Source organism: Chiloscyllium plagiosum, chromosome 2, assembly GCF_004010195.1.
Source record: "Chiloscyllium plagiosum isolate BGI_BamShark_2017 chromosome 2, ASM401019v2, whole genome shotgun sequence".
In the NCBI taxonomy this organism is placed as follows: domain Eukaryota; kingdom Metazoa; phylum Chordata; class Chondrichthyes; order Orectolobiformes; family Hemiscylliidae; genus Chiloscyllium; species Chiloscyllium plagiosum.
Genome location: NC_057711.1, coordinates 125236042 through 125243648, shown reverse-complemented (window position 1 = coordinate 125243648; position 7607 = coordinate 125236042).

Sequence of the window (7607 nt, the reverse complement as noted above, 5' to 3'; positions counted from 1 at the left end):
CCCCCCTCTCATTTATCTCTCCACTCTGCAGGCACCCTGCCTCTAATCCTGATGAAGGGCTTTTGCCCGAAACGTCGATTTTCCTGCTGCCTGACCTGCTGTGCTTTTCCAGCACCACTTTAATCTAGACTCTCATCTTTGAGCCTTGTGTGATAAATTCACGAGGATTAAATCATGAAAATATTTAATAGATATTTATCCAGAAATGTTTGGATAGCAGCAACCTATTTATCTTGTGTGATCTGTACATACTTGTGAAGATACTTTGTAAATCTTCAAAAACCAAAGGTAGTATTAGAAAACAGAATGATGTAAAAGAAATTATTTCAAGTAGTTTAGATGAAACCTGTGCTGAAAATGTGTTGCTGGAAAAGTGCAGCAGGTCAGGCAGCATCCAAGGAACAGGAGAATCGACGTTTCGGGCATAAGCCCTTCTGCCTGACCTGCTGCGCTTTTCCAGCAACACATTTTCAGCTCTGATCTCCAGCATCTGCAGTCCTCACTTTCTCCTAGATGAAACCTGTGCCAATTACATTTGCACATTCATTTGATCCCAGGATATGTTCTTTGTACTATTCATTGTAGGCAAAGTCTTTGATTTGCTATCACTGGTTGGTGCATCTATGGATCATTAATGGATTAAAACAGCAGAATCCATTAGAACAAAGATTGCAATAGCAGAATTCATTTGCAAGAAAGTAGATGTGGAATAATGAGGAAGTGATAAGAAACTTAATAGAAAGCTTTATGAAAGCATCATGAAAATGAATTGGTCAAACTTAAGTATTTACATATGTAATGCTGCTTGTCACACTCGATGGCTGAGCTTTAATTTATTTTAATAAATGAAGAATTGACTGCTTAATTTGTTGATGCAGTTAATGATGAATATTAAGCAACATGCAGAACTAAATATATAGCAGACTGTACCAGAAAACAGTAAGGAATATTCAAATCTGGAATGGGCCAAAACTCTCAGATTCACAAAAAAGTGAAGTTTGGTTCATGTGGATCTACACTTGTACGCACCTCATCAACTGCTTGAAAATTCCAATTAAATTTGTTAGATATGATCTTTGCCTGTTGAAAGACATGTTCTACCCATATCAGCTCATTTTAAGAAACTTTCAAGATAGTATTCCTCCTTATTGTAGTATTTGACCCTTTCGTCAATATCGCAACGCCAGCTTCTCCTTTGCATCCTATCAATCTCATTCCCCCCTACCCTGGCTCCCCCACCCCTTCTTACCTACAGTTTATATTTCCCAGAATACTGAATTGTGAATTCTGCCCCTTCTTCAACCATGTGTTAGAAATGATATTGTATTCTCATGTGTTAATTAAAATCTCCAAGTCATCTGACTTATTCATGACACTCCATTCATTAAAATAAATGCCATCCACCTTGCCATGTTCGCTTATGCCTTAACTATATATGCTCTTCCTTCTCCATTGACTTGTTTTGTCTTCTACCCTTCACCCCTTAGCGTAACTCCATTCTCTATCCCACCAACTATCGATAATGTATACATCTCAGAACAACTGGCATGTATTTATCCTGTAGATTTTCGAAATCTTTGTGATTGAGAAAGTTGTGTTGTTCATGTTTTTTTTTTGCATTTCTTGGGAACATATCAAGGGGATTTAGAGAGTAAAAACAAAAGTTGGGCAAAATTGTTGGATGGAATACAATGTGAAGTAATCTGAGGTTATCCACTTTGGAAGGAAACACAAAAATATGTAATACCTCTGAAATGGTGAAAAGTTTGGATGTGTTAAGCATAGATGACACTGTTCATGAGCCACTGAGACTCAATATATGGGTACAGCAAGGAAGTAAGGAGGGAAATTGTTTGTTGCCCTTTTATTATAAGAAAATTTGAGTATAAAATTAAATGTGACTTACTGCAATTGTATCCTCAGATGCTGCCTGACCTGCTGTGCTTTTCCTTTTTGACTCTGATTCTCCAGCGTCTGCAGTCCTCACTCTCTCCTCCTCCCATTCTGCAAGTGTATGGAGTTTGGTGAGGTCACACTTTGGAATATTCTGCCCAGTTTTGGTCAGATGTGTCAACATAGAAAGAGACTTTTGCAGTCCTGTGTGGATGTAAGAAATTTCACACATATATCTCAAAGAGACAAAGCAATTATTGGAGATTGATTATCATCCACTGGACCAAAGTGTCCTACCAGTACTAGCACATCATATTGTGAATGTTCAGTCAACACCTGTAAAAGCTTTTAACAAAAGACCTGTTAAGCTGAATGCTGCAAGTCATGTGACTTGGTATTTGAACAATAGGCAGTACCAAATCCCCAGTGACTACCTGGAATAAATATAAAGGTAGGTGACAGTACCTCATAGCCACGTGTTGTAATTCACATATCATCATTTAAGGATGGGCTGACACAAAAAAGATCAGGGATTTTACAGATTCTCCATCTCTATCTTTGATACTGAGCAAAAAAGTACCTCAAAACTGAATAAACTCCTATTGCATCAAAATGGCCTCCCTCATCCAAACTAGACTGGGGTGGGGGGGAAGCGGTGTAGGCCTCAAAAGTTTGAGGAATTGAGTTCCCTTTCAAACAGAAATGTTTCCACCATTTTCTGAGCAGCGTGAGAGATTACAGGTGGAACCATCCCAGCAATTAACCAACATGGACATTGGCATATCAGTTGGAAATATAGGGTGAGATTCTCGGCATTGAGAGCAAAACCTCTGATTCTCCAACCAGGCTTTGAGCAGTGAAAGAAGAATCTTGCTGGTAAATGTTAGGAAGACTGTCTTGGAAATCTAATGGAATGTTCTAATTTATGCACAAGAAAATGGAATTAAAAAGTAGGGAGGTTATACTTTACTTATACATTTGCACACCCTTGTTACCTTACCTCACCTCTTTTAGATGCATTTTCCCATTTTCTCAGCTCCCGGTTTGAAATCTGTTGAGAATATTCCTGACATGGTGGTCTGAGTAGGTTAGTGCTTACTTCTCTGAGTTTCCATCTTGGACAAATGCCACCAACAAATCAAGCCATGTTCTGTGGTCATCAATGAGCCGCACAAAACAATCTATGCAGGTGATATCAGTCATATACTCTCCATACCCTTGCGATATATGTTTGCTCCACTTACAGGATGGTTCTGCACTTGAATGCTGCATTTGAGTGCATAGCTGGATCTTTCATTGTTGTGAGGACATTTTGCATGCAGAGACTGGTATTCTATTTTTAAATTGGATGAGGGTGCATCTCCAGCTCCCCACTTGCTCACTCACTTGGAGGCACCCAGCATCTCTACCTTGTCTTGACTTACCACATTTTGCCCCCCTCAGACAAAGGTTAAAAGCTTGCAGTATTTCTGTCTCATCTTGCCAGACAAATTCAGGCAGCTTGTCATAGTTGTCAACAATCTTTCAAGGGGCAGATATTTTGTTAGAAGGCACTATGCTATGCCAATTCCATGCCAGCATCATGTGACAGCGGCTTACACAGCAAACTTACTGGATGTCCATCAACCAAATGATCATGTCTCAAAGCCTACGTAGGGTAGTTCTTATCAGTCTAAGGGGAAATGCTTTTGGATTCTGGGCTTGGATGGTTTTGTTGGCTAGTTGCAATGTCCACTGCTAAGGGATCTAAACCTCTAGAGTCCCTTAATGTGTCACTGTCACCCCAGTTGGTCCATTTTAACAAACGGGGGGATTTGAGGTAAGACAGTCAGAGAGCGGCATATAGATCAGTCAAGAGTCTTGTCAGTCATTAGTTAGGGCTGTCCCTCCAAGTCAGTCGGAGGTGGGAGGAATGTGGGCCAGTGGGGTGGGTGGGGTTGGGTGCAAGAGGTGGATGGGGGGAATGGTCAATCCTGGGCAATCAGTTCAAGAAAAGTGAAAGAGTATTAGCAGAGGCTACTGCTATGATTAGGAAATTGGGGATTGGGGGTAGCAGACTTGGATTCAGAGGGACAATAATTATGAAAGTGGAAAACTCCACATTTGGTGGCAAAGTGCAATAATGGTGCATTTGAGGATTGTGTTACTATGGGGGTGGGGTCTTATCAACAGTCACAACCCATCCTGACTTCAACTGGGGCCAATGCAACCCAGTGGTAACCACGCCTATGCTACATGGCCAATGAAGGAAGAGTAGAACTTTCTTTGACATGTTTCTAAGATAGGATGATGCCAAGGACAAGTAACCTGTGTTTATCAGCCTTTATACTCAAATATATTTATGAATGTGCAGTTACATTTACAATTAACAAGTGTCAGTCATGCCATCTATGTGCTCTGAAAAGTATTTCTTTAGTATGTTCATGTTGAAAGTAGGGCCTGACTGTCAGCATTTGACCAGGTGGGTAGCTTGGCTTTAAAAGTGGTGCTGGTGCCAGCAATTCTCAGGGGGGGGGGGGAGGGGTGGTGTCCAGTATTGGGGAGTACTTCCTCATCTGGACAGAGGGAAAATAGAACGAGCAGTGCACCACAGGAGTGAAACCCTCCATCAAATTTGCCAAACTTATCGCTTGGCAAATTTCTGGTAAAATTCTGCACTATTTAGCAACTGTTCCAGCAGTTAATTCCTTACTTCAAACAGAAACAATTTCCAATCAACAACGACAAAAAGAAGATAACAATAAAGGCCAATACAGTACATAAGTTGATATCAAAGGAGTACCTAACACAATACATACTCTGGTATTAATGCAGTGTTTAAGGAACAAAAAGTTTTGTTCTCAAGAAGAATGAAAACTAACCTTCAGATGAAGTTGGGAAAGGGGTCAATAGTAATCCTAACATCAAAAGCAGTTGTCACATCTCCATTGTCCAGATGGATTCATAGATCATAGAATTCTGACATTGTGGAAACAGGCCCTTCGGCCCAACAAGTCCATACTGAACCTCTGAAGAGTAAACCACCCAGATCCATGTTCCTACCTTATATTTACCCCTGACTAATGCACCTAACCTACACATCCCTGAACACTATGGCCAATTCACCAAAGCTGCACATCTTTGGACTCTGGGAGCATGCGGAGGAAGCCCTAACAGATGGGGACAATGTGTAAACTCCACACAGACAGTCGCTCGAGACTGGAATCAAACCCGGGTCCCTGGCACTGTGAAGTAGTAGTTCTAACCACTGAGCCACTGTGCCGCTCCATTGTGCATTTTTGGGACAATGTAAACTATCATCCCGTACAAATGGAGTATACCAATAAGAGCTCAGAGGCAAAAGGCAATCCTCATCAGATGGTAAGTGGCCCGAAATAGATTGTTGGAAGATCCTGGGAAGTGTTCCGTAACAATGCATTTAGAGACAGTATACTACCTTCATAACTTTAATGAGATCAACACAGTTGGTGCCAACAGCCTGCTTGTTATCTGGTATCGGTGAACCATTCTCCAATCTCATGGGTTGCATACTCTTTTTGTCTAATTAACTAAAATATCTCAACTGGAGAAACACCCAGACAATCTATACACATTATCTAATATTTCCTTACGAATGATCAACTACGGTCTGAAATCCCAATATCTAACAAGTGTTAAACCATAAAACAGGATGTGGAATTAATATGAATATAAAGTCTTATTTGGTACAATCCTCGTCTTGTGTAAAAATCAATGGTGAGGCATTATAAGTCAGAGACTGAATCAATTACATTCTGTATCCAAATTTTGTACAGTGTGTGTAATTCAGTGAAAGTGTGTGAGAATAATCTTTAATTTCAAATTCATGTAAGAATACTGCTGAATTATTTAACTGGAACATGCACACAAAAGGTAAAACAAGGCACAATTGCATACAAAACAGCATGATTACAGGCAACAAGAGAGCATATACATTCTGTTCAGGACCAGAACTTTGAAGAAAATTAATATAAAGAACTGTGAATGTTCTACAGCCTATATATTCTATAACCCATTAAAGACTGTGACAAGGCTGACAACAGTACATTATAACGAGAGATGACTTTATTCAGAACTGTGCAATCAGTTGTCGATCTATGCGTTCCATCTGGTTTCAAGGCAGGCCATAGGTGAGTTAGTCATGGAAGTTCTCCCTTGTAAGTACATATCTCACCACTTGTTGTTAAACTATTTCCTTGATTGCTGTCTTTACTTCTAGTTTTGATCGTGTCCTGATATTGTTTTGGTAAGTGACCGAAGTGTTCTTTGCTGAGAATCTCCATTGGTTCTATTTCTGTTTTAGTACAATCCTGTTTATGTGCTATCACAGCAGAGAATTGGGCATAGATCAGATCATATTTTCCATCCACTGATCTGTCCTGGTGATGAATTTGGTTGCCTGTATAAGAATAAGCTCATGGTTCCATTAATTTTCATTTTTCTTCCATTGTAATTGGACTGTAATTGTTTCCTTGAGGGGTTCTACTAGTGCCCTACCTTGTTTAAGATATTGATCCTTAAAGTTGTTGCCTTGTTGTTTGGGCAAACCCAGAAATGGGCATTATGTTCCCTGTTTAGAGGGTCTATGAGAAAGGTCAAAAAGGATTATATCGGCAAAAGTGAGTACTGCAGATACTGGAGATCAGAGTCAACAGCATGGTGCTGGAAAAGCGAAAGCAGGTCAGGCAGCATTCAAGGAGCAGGAAAAAGCCCTTCCTCAGGAATGAGCAGGACTATATGTATTAATATTGTTATATGTAGCATTATTAGGTTGTATGTGGTTGGTATATGCAGAACAAATTGTCCCAAAAATCACAATGTCAGATTGCAAATGCTTTGAAATTGTGAAACAATGTAATGGAAAACAGGATTTTAGCTCTATAAATGTGAGCTACGCACTTTATTGAGTTAAGTAAGGGTCATAGACTGGAGAGGTAAAACAGGAGAGTCTGTTTCCTTCAGAAAATAAGGTTAATTGAGGAGGTCTGTTCCCCATAGAGGTATGACAATAGGCAGAGTGGAATCTTCAGACACAATGGAACATGAGCCAAAGTGTCACTTACAGAATTTTTTCAGGAGAAAGAGCAAGATAGTTTTAGGCAATTTAACCAGGGAGCCTGAGATTGCTTGGATGTGGCTAGACATAAGGAATAATGGGGGAAACAGGCAAGAGGGAAAAAAAGAACAGAGAATAATAACCTTACGTCATTCTTGTCTTTACAGTTAAAAATCACACAACTCAAGATTATAGTCCAACCAGTTTATTTGGAACTACTAGCTTTCGGAGTGTTGCTCCTTTATCAAATGAAAGAGCAGCGCTCCGAAAGCTAGTGCTTCCAAATAAACCTGTTGGACTATAACCTGGTGTTGTGTAATTTTTAACTTTGTCCACCCCAGTACAACACCGGCACCTCCACTTTCATGTATTTGTAGGTACAATCGGAAAAACATCTGAGCCAGCTAAACTAACCCGGGAAAAGCAAAACGTGCTTAAAATACAAGTCATGATTCGGAGATGCCGGTGTTGGACTGGGGTGTACAAAGTTAAAAATCACACAACACCAGGTTATAGTCCAACAGGTTTAATTGGAAGCACACTAGCTTTCGGAGCGACGCTCCTTCATCAGATAATTGTGGAGGGCTCGATCGTAACACAGAATTTATAGCAAAAATTTGCAGTGTGATGTAACTGAAAT